This window comes from Ceratina calcarata, unplaced genomic scaffold, assembly GCF_001652005.2.
Source record: "Ceratina calcarata isolate Rehan_Ccalc_2016 unplaced genomic scaffold, ASM165200v1 scaffold9, whole genome shotgun sequence".
NCBI lineage: Eukaryota > Metazoa > Arthropoda > Insecta > Hymenoptera > Apidae > Ceratina > Ceratina calcarata.
In genome coordinates this window covers 366,487-381,597 of record NW_017180367.1, presented here as the reverse complement: position 1 = coordinate 381,597, position 15,111 = coordinate 366,487, and the positions used below count along the sequence as shown (strand labels likewise).

Genomic DNA, 15,111 nt, shown 5'->3' with positions numbered 1-15,111 from the left:
CCACAAATCATTATTACCAATTCTCGAAAGTGCCTCATTCACATTTAGTAGAATATTTCTGTGCAACATAATGACCTGATGAAAGAAACAACATATTTGTCTATTGTCGTCCACACAGTCTATTATTTACTTTTGCCCATAGAGAGCGCACGAATGACGAGCGATTTTAAGAAATCCGCCTACATACCTGGACACTATTGTAAATCTATATCTGGCAAAAAATGTAATATAGAGTTCAATAGAAATCAAGGAACCGCTTGAAATTCAAAATTTCCCATACAAAATCCGAAGTCGCGTTCATCCGAAAACGAAAATTCAATATCGGAAATGTTAGGCTAGGCGATACCTGCGTGGCTTATGAACAAGAAGAGGGTATCAAAACAAGAAGGAAATCATGCAGTACACACGAATATAAGTGCACATACAAAAGGTACTCACACGAGATCACGTAGGTAGAGGCAAGCACAGTTGAGATTCAGGCTTGAAAGCGAGGTGGATTCTCTTCTCTCAGGTTCGCAGGTATATACGTGCACGTAGGTATACGCGCACTCGATTGGCGTCGACCGGCGTCCCGGGAGGGGCGCGACGCCAGCCAAGAACGAACGTTGATACTAAACCGCGGGCCGAGCTGCTCCGAACGACAGTTCAACGAGCGTGTGTTCCGAGGCCGGATCACGGTGGTCCATGCGATCGTTTCGCGTGCACTAATTCCGACGATCACTGCCGCGTGTTTAAAATATCGGTTCGCAACTAACCTGTCAACCAGTGACAGCTAGCTTCGTCGATCGATCTCACTTCGCCTTACGCTATACCGATATCGATTTGATTCTCACCAATTTCGAGATCACTCGAATCGAGGATTATCCACTTCGAGAATCGATATTTACTGCGATCCGATGGTTTGGGATTGGATAAGTGTGGCGCGACACGGTGGACCAGGATCAGAATCGGTGATATCGTGGAAATTTCACCTGAGATACCGTCGATTCAGTCGATTCGCGTGTATATATGACTAGATCGAGTGTGCACGTGAATCTCTCCGATTAATCGCATCCGAGTTAAAATAGTATACTTTGTTGGTTAGGGTCATCGATCGGAATCCTGTTATCGAATCGATTGGAGCGTGATTAGTAACTAATTTTCGACGACTTGGGATTTGTGACACGGATAACATCGAGTGCCCGCGGAGATACACATACGTCATCCTTCTTCCCCTCTGCGTACGTGTACATGTGTGTAGCCCGCGTGCATGTGTGTGTGTTTACATTGAATCAGTGCTCGTTGGCAACATCATGATCCGTCGACGCGAGTGCGATCGAGTACTATTGAGTGCTACCGAGGGTGTTTCTAGTGCTAGCTTCGGGGTTACCGTCTGCGTGTGGGTTTCGAGATGCATCCTGCGGTGCATCGGCCACAAGTAACTGCAATTGGAGGCCCGTGGAGTGTGCCCGTACATACACCGGTAACTTGGCCACGAGCGAGCGTGCGAGCGTAGCAGCGCGCCGACTAACCGCCGGAGTAATTAATTCGACGTATGTGTGCGGAGAGACAACCAACCCATCGTTCCTCCGTGCAGCAGAGTCAATCACCGACGTCGATTCAGTATCTGTTGGTGCCACGTCGTTTGATTACGACCCACGAAAGATTAGAGTCTTGATTGGAATTCACCTGTCACGGCGGGACAACGACAATCGATAGTTAAAGGGACGGCGAAAAACGGCTGCAAGAAATCGAACGAAATCGAGATCACCGATAGGCTGACGGCGCGCGTGAGAACGATCGATCATTAAATATGTTATAAAGTGTACGTGGATGCACACGTACGTGTAAATACATGCATGTACATAAACGGAGAGTGATGTATGCGAGCACCGACTGTTCCGTTTTCATCACGCGTGGCTAATCAGATTTGATCTTAACGTTCGTTAACTGGCTCCGGAATGTCAAGGTTACCTGATTAGTGGATAACTCTATCGTGGGCCTTGATTACCATAAAATTAATTAAGACGAGAGGAAACAAGTTTTGCCGGATATTGACTGAGGTCTTCGATATCTACGTCGTTGCCATACGATATATCTATACATTGTGCGATTCGCATTTCAGGTAGTGATAAATTTTCTCACTCGTGTTTCGACCAACACCGCTTATCGGTCACGTGACCGACATACCGTAGGGATCACTTTGTTTTGTTTACGTAGCGTGCAAAGTCGTTCAGCCCATAGAAGAATATTTTGCGATCGCATCAAACTCCTGTGAAATACAATTTATCATCTGGATGTCACGTGACTTCGCCAAGGAAGGACGACCTCGCTTTTTGGTTAATTAGTTGGGAACAAGCATCCATAAGGCAACCATACTTAACAGTCGGCGTACGTGTACGGTAAACGAAGTAAATGAACGACGCCGATTACTCGAATAGATAATTAATCAGGACCGCGAGGAGGGGAAGAGGAGACATTCGTTCTGCATGACCAATCATCGGCCCGATGTCCTGATCGGCTCACATACACACGTGTATACGCTCGGCTCGAATCTGAACGTCTTAATTAATAATCACGCGAACCCATTGAAATTCGTGTGCCGTTTCGCATATTAAGGAGGGCAATTAAAGGGAAAAAAGATAAACGAAGAAAGGAACCGGACCGTGGCAACAGCGAGCGCAGGAGTACTCGACTGACCTCGTCTACTTTTTAACTCATTTCGCGAACAGTGAAAAAGAGTTCTCACGCCGCACGCGAGAAGGACCTCAGGCACGCATGCATGCACGCACTCACGCCACCCCTCCGAAGGAAGAACTTAAGAAGGAAAGAAACTCCGTGTCTCCGGGGATCTTGATTTTTTTCGTGCTTTTTCCTTTGTGAGAAGGAGATCCTACCCGGAGTGGTCAGTTTCGCTTCGCATCCTGTGGAATTGCTGCTCGTCGATCGAAGGTGAGTCCTTTATCAATTCTATCTTTGTCATGCTCATTTCCAACCGCTTATGTTTTGAAGACAATAGAGCGACACTATAATGTTGATCTTTGATATTTTATATTTTATTATACTCGTTTACATCTTATTGCAAATTGAAAAATGACACGGGGGTCAATGTTTGCAGTGTAACAAAATTATAGTTATGTCTCTGCTTATGTATTTTTGTACACGCTGTGACATTTGAGTTCGTTTCTTATTAACAAGAGCTGACAAACATGTACACTGCACTTGACCTCACTCGCGAATCACAGTCAGTTCTCTGTTTCGATGTTTTCGTTGATGGATTGCGTTAGCACAACTAATTTCTGTAACTGTCAGCTGGCCTATGTTCGAGGTATGTACATCTTTGAATACGTGGAACAAGGAAAAATAGTTTCAGCTAAAACTGAAAGCCGTACGGGACATATTTTTCCATGTCCCGGGGTGATACTAGCGCGCTATGACGCCAGTTAGATAAATTTACGATAGTTATCGCTTTTTTCATTTCCGCAGCCATCGCAGGCAGAAAATACTCGAATAGCAAATTTAGAAACAGTCGATTTCTATAAATAGATTTAGTATTTGCAATCGATAACACAAAAACGGTCTTTGTCAATTTTATTCGCTTCCGCGGGGATTAAACATTTTTGTTCAATAAACATACTCCTTCAGTCCCGCGGTCGCTACGCAGGCTGTAATCCAATTTGTAATTCAATCAAATGATGATTTCGTGTACCTCATCGATCTCTGTTTTTGGACAAATGTTATTTTTGCCGCGAGGTACTTTAATTATTAAAAACGTAAACGGAAGGGAAATATATTCGCGTTGTAGAAATATTCCAGATTCTAGATAGGTTCGGTTGACGCAGTTGTTGCGACAGGACGGACAGAGAGGAAAAATTTTCATTCGATATGAATGCATAAAAGAGTAGAGTAGAGGAAGGTATGCATAGCGTGTGTAGCCAGCGGAACGCTCGAGTTTTCGGGCGGCTATGTATTACGGTATAGGCGTATATCGTCGTCGTTGACGAAGAGCTGCAATAGCTTTTGTACCTGTATAAGAGGCACCGTCTCTGCCTCGCGCTGCACCGTGCCCGTGAAAGACGTGTGTTCGTGTCTGTCGCCGGCAAATCCTTGAAATCGAATTTTCCGAGACGAGGGTCCTCTCGGGGATGGAAAAGGAGGAGCGAACGGTCTCAGCCGGGAAAGACGGAGAAAGAGTGCCGGACCGGCGAGCGCTAGAAAATTCGTACGTCAGTTCGTACGAGACGAAGAGGAAAAGTACTTACTTGCTCCGCACTGTGCCGAGAGCGAACGTGCCGATTTCGTGTGTCGGCGTTTCCGTGCAATTTAGTCGCATACGATTTATGAAATTGCGAGTGTACCGCGTGAAAGACGGGACACGGTAGTGGGGGAGGGTGCACAGTAGAAGAGCACGTATTATTGTTGAAATTTCTTGGCACTCGAGAAAGCTACGTCGGTGGTCTGTCGCTCGAATTGAGCTTAATAAGCGAAATGAAATGCCTTAAACATGTACATGTATGTATACCTATTGTAAGCGCTCTTGGAAATAGAATTCCGATCGGCGAACTCGATAAAAAATTATTCAGAATTTCGTGTTAATTATATTTGGTATTTCATGAGCATCCAAAAGTATGCTTCACGTTATCATAATTCTGGATGAACGCGGATCGCGAAGTACAACAATTCATGCATTCCGCACGATACTATACATACACATTGTATTTAGGTGTGTGTATATCCTACCCCACGTTTATCCGGGAAAACAAGTTATTCGCGGCTCGCACAAAAATGGAAAATCCCGGGTTGCGCGAGGATACATCGGCGATTGTTGGTTAAATCGAGCATTGTCTCTGGCCGAAGCCGCAAAATATAATACGTTCCTGCGAAGCACTGCGCGTGCAAACACCGAGAGTCGACACGTCAGGGACGTTTAACAGAAATTGTGTGACGTTTCGCATGGGCATTGTATACGGCGGACAAGCGTAGGTATGCCCAAATAAATAGACCGTGTTACATAAAGAGCCCTTGTTTAAATTATATCTAGAAAGGTATTGCGCTTGTTCCATCCCGCGCGAGGGAGACAAAATTGCGCCATTTTCCGGAACAAATGGTTCCTACATACGGAAGCAATACGCCGACCGTACGAAATTATAACGGATATATCACAACTTTCACCCGGGCTCGAGCCAGCTAGGTATCTGCATATAATGCGTCCGTGTACGTACACCTTGGTCTTTTGCCGCGGACGAATGATTCATGCGAACGGCACGAACGTAGGAGGAAAATTATCGAACGTGCCTTTCCACGATTCCGCAGTGGTTCGAGAAATATCGTGAATGTCAATCAAGTCGCATGGTAGCCGGAACCTGATCGATTTCAATATTTTTTCCAACAATAACCGTTTGATTCCAAAACGACCACGATCAATTGCTAGGTGATATTGTGTAAAACTATTTAGTTTCCGAATGGCCAAAATCACCAATCTATGTCAATTAACTGATTTAACCAAAATTAGTTTAGCAATGAAGATGGATTGAAATAACTTTGATCTCGGCTTATTTCTCGCGATCCGTCAAAAACTCGTTTTGAAATCTTTTCCAGTAGATATTTTTGTATGCACAGAAATTAGTGCGAGGTCGTAGGTCAATGGATATAAATTGTATTCACTTTTTTATATACCGGATTGTTACTAATTTTCGTACGGAACGAAACGGAGATGGTGGAAAAATTTGCGCTTCTGTTTCACGCGAGCGGTGGCCAGGGTTAATGGCCAGTTATGGCTAATAACGCTCGCGTGAAAAGGGAGCCATCAATTAAGGAGCAAACGTGATACAGGGGATCTTAAAAGCCGGAGCGGGCCAACAATGCAACACTATGACCTACCGGTGTTAAACGCGGATCCGCGTCGGCGGCCAAAGTGGCCGTACTTTTTAAGAACGGTACGCCTATTCGAAACGTAGGCACAAACTGGTTTCGGGACACAGCTCCTCCCCGGTGGTTGTCTCATTCCCCTTTCTCACACTCTCGTGGATCTGATGGTAGAAGGAGAGAGAGGAAGCCGATCAAGCTTCCCTCGGGTGCATTTCGGAGCCACTCGTCTTATTTTTAGGATTCTATCTCGGCGAAAAATCTATGTCAACCGACATGTTGACACGTGTTTAAACGTAGACCGCCTCGTGCTCTCGCGGGCACACGTAGTGCCCGGTCCAGGACACAGGTTCGAAGGATGGGTGCAGGAAGGTGAAGGAAAAAGACGATGGTGGGGGGAAAGGTAGAATAGGAGGAAGGAGGTAAGAGAAGGAAGAGGGTGGGCGCCGGGTTGGAAGTCGAGTTACTGGTATGCAGTGTCGGATTTCGCCTTGTCCGTTGGAAGAACGCGCTGCTAGACGAAGAACAGAACGGAACGGGAGGTGTACAGAGAGAAAAGGAGCGGAGAAGCACACCTCCGAGGTGTGCACGCACACATACGTGTAACACGCATGCTCGGGTTACACCCTTCTCATGAATTAAAAGTATTCGAGACGGAGAAAGAGATATGGAACGGCGTGGTGCGGCGCGGCGTGCCGGGAAACGGGGCCGAAAAGGAGACAGGGTTAAAAGAGATAGGCAGAAAAAGGAAAAAAGAGCAGCGGAAAGGGTACAGTCGCATGCACTTGGAAGAAAGAACAGAAAGAAACGGAGGAAGATGAACGAGGACATATACGTGTTTGCTCACAATAAACGGGGGGAGGTCATGTCGCGGTAGCTATCGCGTTCCCTTGATCCAAGATATGAATTTAATTTTATTATGACGTGAACCGTCCGGAACCGCTATCTTCGAATCGTTGTTATGCTCCCTGCAGAGGCGATCGTGTGCGAGAGCGGGACGGCGTATACACGGCTGGCTCGGAATGGCCTATTTCACTGACAGTCTGCAACCTTTCGGATTCGGAATACGGTAAAAACAGATCAGAGGGGAGGGCAAGGTGTAATTGTTGAGATGGAGACGATCGATCGACACTGGGAATAATATAAATGGATAATAGGCTTATGCTCGGTGCCATGCGAGCCATGCCGGTCGTTTCGCGATTTTCAAAGGGCTATAATCAGAGATTATAGAACGAGGGATTATTGTTTTATTCTGTATCTCCTCCGCAACTGCGGGTTTATTGCATGAAATCGGCGAAACGGTCGTGATCGAGAATCGTGACAGACAGATATGCATGCCGAGATTTTCTTATTGTTATGAAATAAATATAGTACCTAGTCGAGATGAAAGGATGAGTAGAACCTGTTGTTGCTCGTTCAGGCTCTAGGTACATTTCTTTCATATGTCAAGCTGATTTCCAAATAATTAGAAAAGTTTAAGGACTCTTATTCTTTAAAGAGTTCTTAACGATAGCGCACAGTATATGTATAAATAACTTGATATTTCTCATGAATGGACAGGAATATATAGACATTTCGCGACCGGCTGTTAATAATTCTCATCGTCTGAACGATATACCGTGATTCAGAAATAATCTTCAATCTATTCTTTTACTGGCGTCATCGGTTGATCCACTTTACACTCATGTTGGCTGATCGTGAGCTCAATTTGCAAATTGAACTCCGATAGTGCGGAATTCAAAACGACCGTATCGCCAATAGAACATCGCTTTTCCAGGAATGACTTACCGCGTTCCGCTTCAACTGCTTTAACGCCGGTAGGCTATCAATAATTCTCCTATCGCGTGGGTGATCCTGTACTTCAATTAACTCTCACGTCTGTAAAATTAATTTCATAGTTTTCACGAATGCATTACTTATCTCCCCAGTACAAAATCTCTGGTTGAAAAAAAAAAATATAAGTGACCGCATTCCAAAGCTCTTGGCCATTGTTATTTATCAGTAGGTATATTACAGGTCGTGACACATGCACAATACGTTTCACAGATTTTATTACCGTGGCGACAATTGCAAGGTATATTTGCCGGAAAGGCGTAACCGCGCTCGACGCAAATACGAGTTCAATGAAATGGATCTCGCGTTTCTATTGAGAAGCCACGAGAGTTGGAAGAGGTCACTACGCCGCGGTAACTAGATACTTCAGGAGTCCTTCATTATAATAATTCCCGCGAATGTAACAGTTGCGTCTCCTTTCGCTAGCCGATATTAAAAAGGCATTGTTGGTCGACCGTATCGGTGAATCACTCTCCTACGTGTCTGTCGAACAATGCGATGTCGGCATTATTAGCATTTTACTCGATCTCCCAACGCAATTCAGCCGGATTCTATTGATCCGTGGAAAGTACTTTCGCCCCAACGCGGCGCGCCTCGCTCGGTCCCGACGTCGACACCGCAATACCGATGTAATTAATTCTTTCTCAGGAATTTCATTTGACTTTTCTCTTCTAAGCGACACGTTTAAGAACTTGCCAGCGGATTTTATTCGCCGCTTTACCACTCGCTATTTTTTTCCGCGCGTTTCACTCTTTAGAGTAATGAAAACTGGCTGCTCTTTAACGCTAAGTGTCCAATTAAAAGGTTCGAGTGCGTCTAATTCGCGAATTACGTTCTATACACCGCGTGCAATTATCCATTAGGCAATCAACGTCGATGTTACGACAAGTATTCTCCTCCGTTCATTGCACCATTGTATTCATTAGAGAGAATTTAAATTTCTGTTGATATTCGCATTTTTTTCTTTACGGTTATGCATTATATTGGTTCGAACAATTAAAGAATGTGGGAAACAATAGAAACAAGAAATCCGGAATAACGGAAACGCGTTATCGTTATGGGACAGCAATGAAAATTAGATTAACGCCGCGGTTTGTTTTTTCGCGGAGCTGGTTGACAAAAACGGGACATTGGATGATCGATCTTGCGATTATAAACGATCGTAAAGTTGCGCGGACGGGCGAAAAAATGTACTTCATAATGGCCTTGATGATTACGTGCCGTTGCTCTGTTCCGTCACGACTAAGAAAAGTAGGAGGCGTTTTAGATTAAGCGACATCGTCATCGGACGTGGCAAAAATGGACATTCCTAACGGATCGAAACGAAACGTCTCTTAGTATAACATTCAACTTTTTGTCGATAACCGACGCGTATTAAAACTCAATGACACGAAATATTGATAGAAGCAAGAAAAAGTAATAAAGCAAGATTGCTGATTAAACATTCCAGGTAGACAAATATTCGGACGATGTTCGGTCACCGATGAAACTTTTATATCCGTGAAACGTGATCCAATTTTCTACCATTCGCGACGCACTAACCTATTTCCGTTTATACATCGTCGGATCAAAATTAACACGACACTCGATGCTATCTCAACATTTCCATCTCTTTTACCCGGCCCGCTGAAAAGGTTTGCGGTCAACTGCTATCTCTGAAAATCTATTGAAAGCGGTCATCGTGCAATAGCAAAATAGCGTATAGAATTTGCTTTACTAATATGCAAACTGCGTCAAACGAAATACACGAAAGCGGTGTGTGAATGAACCTGTTACGTAACTTTGCATAGACAGAACTCGATGCCCATGGTGAATGACGTACTCATATTTAGGTGGGAGTATTCGAATAGATAAGAGTAATAAGGGTAATAAATACCCGCGGCAGGAAAATGCGATGCGACCTGACTCGAGCGTACCAGGACCAATCATTCAATTAACCCCGTTATAGGCGATCCTCTTGATACGATTTTATTTAATAAAGCTCGGCCTTATAATAGGCGGCTGACAAACGCGTCTGATTCTACTTCATTAATAACCGAGCAAGTCTATTCGACGATTCTTTATTGTCTTGTCAGTAACAAACTCCAGACGAAAACAAACATATCAGAATGAACAAAAATTGAAATTTGTACTGAATAGGAAGCAGTGAGAAGAAACTAAGCGTTCGAGAGGACTTAAACGACAAACAAAATTGACTTAACTTGCATCGATCGAAGCGAGGGATATACGTGTGTACCAAGACCCATTACGGGTTACAAGTTTCTTGGCCGTGATTCGATTCGCTTTGTCTTATTCAGCGATCCGATGAACGGTGCGCGAACAGGGAGCGAACACACCCAGAAGTCGATCCCGTGTATATGCGTGTGTACGTACGTATATAAGTAGGTGCATCGCGACGGTGCTGGTGGCGTTCGTTATACGCGTTTTCAGTGGCTACGTGCAGTGTTGGTATTAATTCTGTGTAATTAGGTAGGAATGGTAGGTACGGCGATTGGATCCGTGTAAAACGTAATCCATGAGAGATCCCGATTGACCAACTCTGTACGACCAGGTAGCCAGCAGTGGCGGGTGCTCGTCGTCTCTGCTACACGCGATAATAGAATCTGCATGTCCGATCGTGCCTCGCGAATACCTGTAATCCGGCTTCAGAAAGAAACCGGCCTTGTTTCCAGATTGCGTATACAATTAAACGCGCAATTTCCGCGTTATTGGATAAACGATTCTGAAGAACCAACAAGGGAAACGTACGAGTCCGATATCGAGTTTCGTCTCGCAATAAGTAAGTAATAATTTCGCCGTACAAACGAGCAACAAACGACCGACATTATTTCTTGCATGGGCTCGTACGACATGAAAAAGGGTAAAACGTGAAACTACTGTATGCGACAAATTTTCCTAGAGTTATGACGCCGAACGACATTCTGCTTTTAACCCTCTCTTTCCTCTATCGATTGAGCTAAAATGACAGCAACTTTATGAAAGCGGCGTTTTATATATCCTCGCACACACGGTTTTAGGAAAACTGTTGTGTCTGCAGAAGCCACTTCTTCTCTACACTTCTCTCTCCCTTTCTCTCTTTTTTCCTATTTACTTGAAGGTGTAATCTAAGCGCTTCTTTGTCACATTTTCGTTTGGCGCTCGTAATTCTCGTAAGGCTCGTCCTTTTTTCCCATCTCACTTTTATTGTGACTTTCAGCGCGTATAAATGGAGGCGAACGTAACACGATGCAAACAGCAGTCTAATTTACGCGCGAATCCTTGCTTGTCTCAATTTTAACGGGATGCGTCGCGATGCATGCGTTCTTCGTCACTGCGTACAAAGCGAACAGGAGTAATATCGAAATGGGATTATCCGTTCTAACGTAACACGGATTAACTTCATTAACAAGCGGTGGAGAGAAATTCTCTGTCGCTTCAGTTTCACCGTCTGTTTGGAACGGACGATCGAATTAAATCCCGACGGAGGTAGCCCACGGGGCACACGACAGAAGGCAGCTTTCGCGTACCAGTACACTCACTCTTCTTTTTCTCCCTTATACGTTCTTTCTTACCCTCTATGCGGGCTTCTTCGTTCCTTCGCGGCAGGACGCGGCTACCAGTCAGATGAATAGATAGCGGCTAATTTTCAGCGTTCATTAGAGCTCCGACTTGGTCTCTCTCTCTCTCTCTCTCTCTCTTTCTCTCTCTTTGTCTGTACGCTATGGTGGTATGTACACTCTCTCGTTGCGCTCGCGGGACACGTACTACCGGGTGCTGTATCCACTGGCTTGCGAACCACACGAACGAGAAGGGAGCAAGAGGAAGGAGGAGCAGACCGAATAAAACGCGCACACGTACTTACATACAAACGCCTCGTACAGCCGCGCGGAGATCGCAGCGGGGAACATAGAGACACGCCAAGAGAGCAAATAAAGAGATCCGGCATCCAGGAGAAATCTAATTCCTAATTGGTGCTTCGCTCTCTGTACCCTGCTCGTGTCGGTTATCTACCGCTATCGAAGCGCACGACCGGACTCTCCGGCTACTACCGGCTCCCTGTAGAAAAGGTTACATCGAATGAACCGGGTTCCGTAGATAGGGTGCTGGACTCGCCAGGAGAAAGAGAGAGAATAATGGTTGCGGTTTAACTGTCAGACACAAAAGGGGGTCGAAACTGCCGAATCCACACACGCTGTACAGGAGAACGAAAGAGAGAGACGGACGGATATCAGTGCGCCGAGGATGGAAGAAAAGGGGCCTCCCGGGCTCGATTACAAAAATTGAATGTAGGTTTACCTGTCAGCCGAGGGACAGGCCCTAGCGTTAACGCGTTAGATACAGCCGCGCCGGGATTGGGAGATCCGCTGGATGTCATTGACAATCACGGGGAATCCCTTACGGCCGCGGATATTTGCATTCGGTTATACTACGACAGGTTTATCCCGACTTTGACAAGGAAAAAATCGTGCAATACTATCGATTGTTTAAATATTTATAAATTGCGGCACTCGAAATGCTGACACCGGTTGCCACAATTGCATGCCACCCGTGTAAAATTAATTGTTGGTTCGACCTCACTATATTATTAAATAATCAACATTTATCGTATCATTAAAATACATATTATCAATTTATTAGGTAACATTTATTACGTAAATTTGCCATGCCACGTTGCAAATATAGAAATACAAACATTATTACGTGTCAATCCAACACAAGTCTAGAAAAAGGTTGATTACGACCATTTATCGGTGCTCGCGAGAACGACTTTGCCCGTTGAACTCTACGGGTATAGTGGTATACCGTTTTAAACGATCGTTTAATTTCGAATTACACGAAGCTAACGGAGCTCGCTTTGTCCGGGCGGCACTTCCACGGAATGAAGACGCGAAAGTAGCCGGTTAACCGGCCGGCAAGTCCCTCCCTGACAGCGAGACGTTATCCACAGTTATTATTCAGTCTCTCACCTCCCACGCCCGTGTTTATTCGAATACAAATGCGCCGTCCAGAGTGTCATAACTGCACTCGATCACGACGTAGTTCACGGCACCGGCGACGCCGTCTATTTTTCTTCTGACCGTTCCCCGTGTTAGCATCCGGGGCTGGACAATGAGCGTACAAATACGAGCCGGGGCAGCGCGCACTCGGCCACGTCGCGTCGCGGTATAGCGTGGCGCAAGATCCGCGCTGTGGCGGCGCGGCGGTATTCTTATGCTAAAATCGCTTTGACGTCCAAGCTGACACGGTTTTTCGAGCGCGGCGATCATTCAACGCCTCGACTACGACAGACCCAACGCGTTGCTACCCTGTGTGTTACTCTTCGCATGTTGATCAACGAGTCGATGTTAAATTGCGCGTACCGACACGACCTCCTCTTCTTCTGCCTCTCGCTTTTCATAAACACGAGTACAGCCGTGTAAATACCTAGCTATTCTTCGTCACACGAAACATCGTGCACAACAGGGAAAATATACAGCCCCCTGACTTTTAAGGATGAATTAACGCATGGGAACGCGTTACCGCGTGTGCCGCATAAAGGACTTTATTGGCTGGAAAAGTTGCGTCGTTACGTTCACGCGGGAAATGGTGCCTCCCAGAATTTATTTTTTAAGTCGCCTTAATTTTTTAGGGTTACAAATTTTTGATACATCGAACGTGTAATAATAATTGCTCTAATTTGCATGCTAACTGTACACGAGAACGGTTTACTATTTAAAACAGGCAATCTGAGATACCTACAGAATCATATGAATTGCAAATGTACGTACACAGTTGACAGTCACGCGATTAACTCAAGAATGCAATATGATCAATTACTGTTCGATTTGAAGGGACATTGCTCCTGGTTTCCGTCACATTCAGGGTTCAATTGCCGGTTGAACGGAACTTTTCTCTAGCGACGCGACGCGACGCATTCGTTTATCAAACTAAGGTGCAGCAGTGTCATCTGATACGCGTATGACTCACATCAGTACGTCACGTCGATAGTCTCCATCGTACGAGCCAGTGAACGAACTAAAAAATTAACGCACCCAGCAATTCGCATTAAAAAGGATAAAACGTAAAAAATTAAAGAAATAAGAGGAAAGTTGCTAGTACGGGAGTTATGCAGAATACGGGAAAATATCTTTCTGAAAATAAACGAGCGCTCTCATAATTGGCCATGCAAGGTGCAACGCATTCTTTCTCTACTCGGTTGCTCCCGTTTGAGCTCCCTTTTAAACGCTGTGGCTTCTAAGCACCGGATATACGATAATTGCTGGTAAAAGTCGTAAGCAGGGCACATTTGTAAAAACAGGTCTCTCCTTCGCTTTGTGCCTATGCCACTGTACTGTGCTGGTACGAAAAGCCTACTTGCGCGGTCTACCGCTGGCGATTTCCAGAATTGCTGTAGTTGCCCCGTAATTGTAGTGGAAATAATTGACTTCGGACCTTTCGTACTACTTTTTGCATCGTAGGGCGTGGAACGCAAGAGTTTCAATTGATTTTAATGACTCGTGAAAATATTAGGAGACCGATGGATGGAGGGCGAAATTATGAACGCCACATTAAGCATGGTCGTGGGTTAAGAAATCATTCAGAATTCGAGCGTGTTTGTTCGGAAGTAACGTCTATCACACATGGGATGAAGTCCTCCCGAAAAAATACGTCTTCTCGGAAACGAGCGCGCGCGCAAGCCACGTCGCGCCGCGGAATCGGTATGCATAATGGATTCGTCGAGTGACGGGAGCGTCTCAAATAAATCGGCGTACAAAGTGCGGCGGGAGCAAAAGTTGGTCTATTCCGTAGTCATACGTATATAGGAGCGGCGGTGGATCGCTGCCGACGCTCGTAATGCGAGCAATTTATTCGTTACAGTTGGGCTGATTCAAGTTCGACACGACGGCCCCGTCCCCATGGCCCTCTTATTCAAATCGTATCTTTCAGAAGCCATTTTCGATCACAACAACGGTATTGACAAAACCTTACCCTCATGTAAAATGTATGAGGACAGATTTTTTTCTCTCGCTCGCGTCGCTTGCAGCGGCGGCTGTGCAGAAGTCCCTCTACGAATTTCGAATTTCCCCGTGTTGAAGACGCGTCACTCCCGCGATTACTCACGAAAAGTGTACGATCGGGCACCTTGAAAAAAATTCTTTGAAAATATGTCTCTTTCCGCGAGCAGTAAAGTCGATTCCATAAATGCAGCTTTTAATAAAAATCGCGGACACGTGTCGCAGTGTTGCAACGCGGCGAATATGGCAGGGAGGAACAACCGCGCCGGTATCGACGAACGATGAAACTCGATTTCGAAAACGTCGGGGAAGTGTAATGGGGAAAAATGAGTTTTTAAAGTAAATGCAGGAAAACGCGGGTTGAACGTGTAGGCGGAGGTGGGGCAGTTGCGGGCGTTCGAATGGCGTCCAGTAACAAGGTCTCTCGATTCACCCTCTACCCCTAGCCATCGTTCCCTGA

General features: G+C 45.4%; 1 protein-coding gene across 1 annotated transcript in view; it reads left to right on the top strand.

Annotated features, from left to right (window-relative positions):
- The first annotated feature begins 644 nt into the window (after window positions 1–644).
- LOC108631405 (latrophilin Cirl) overlaps window positions 645–15,111 on the top strand; it is a 338,358-nt gene continuing 323,891 nt past the window's right edge. Inside the window, exon 1 of the mRNA XM_018035307.2 lies at window positions 645–2,931. The gene's annotated coding sequence lies outside the window, so the exon portion shown is untranslated. The remainder of the gene's footprint in view (window positions 2,932–15,111) is intronic.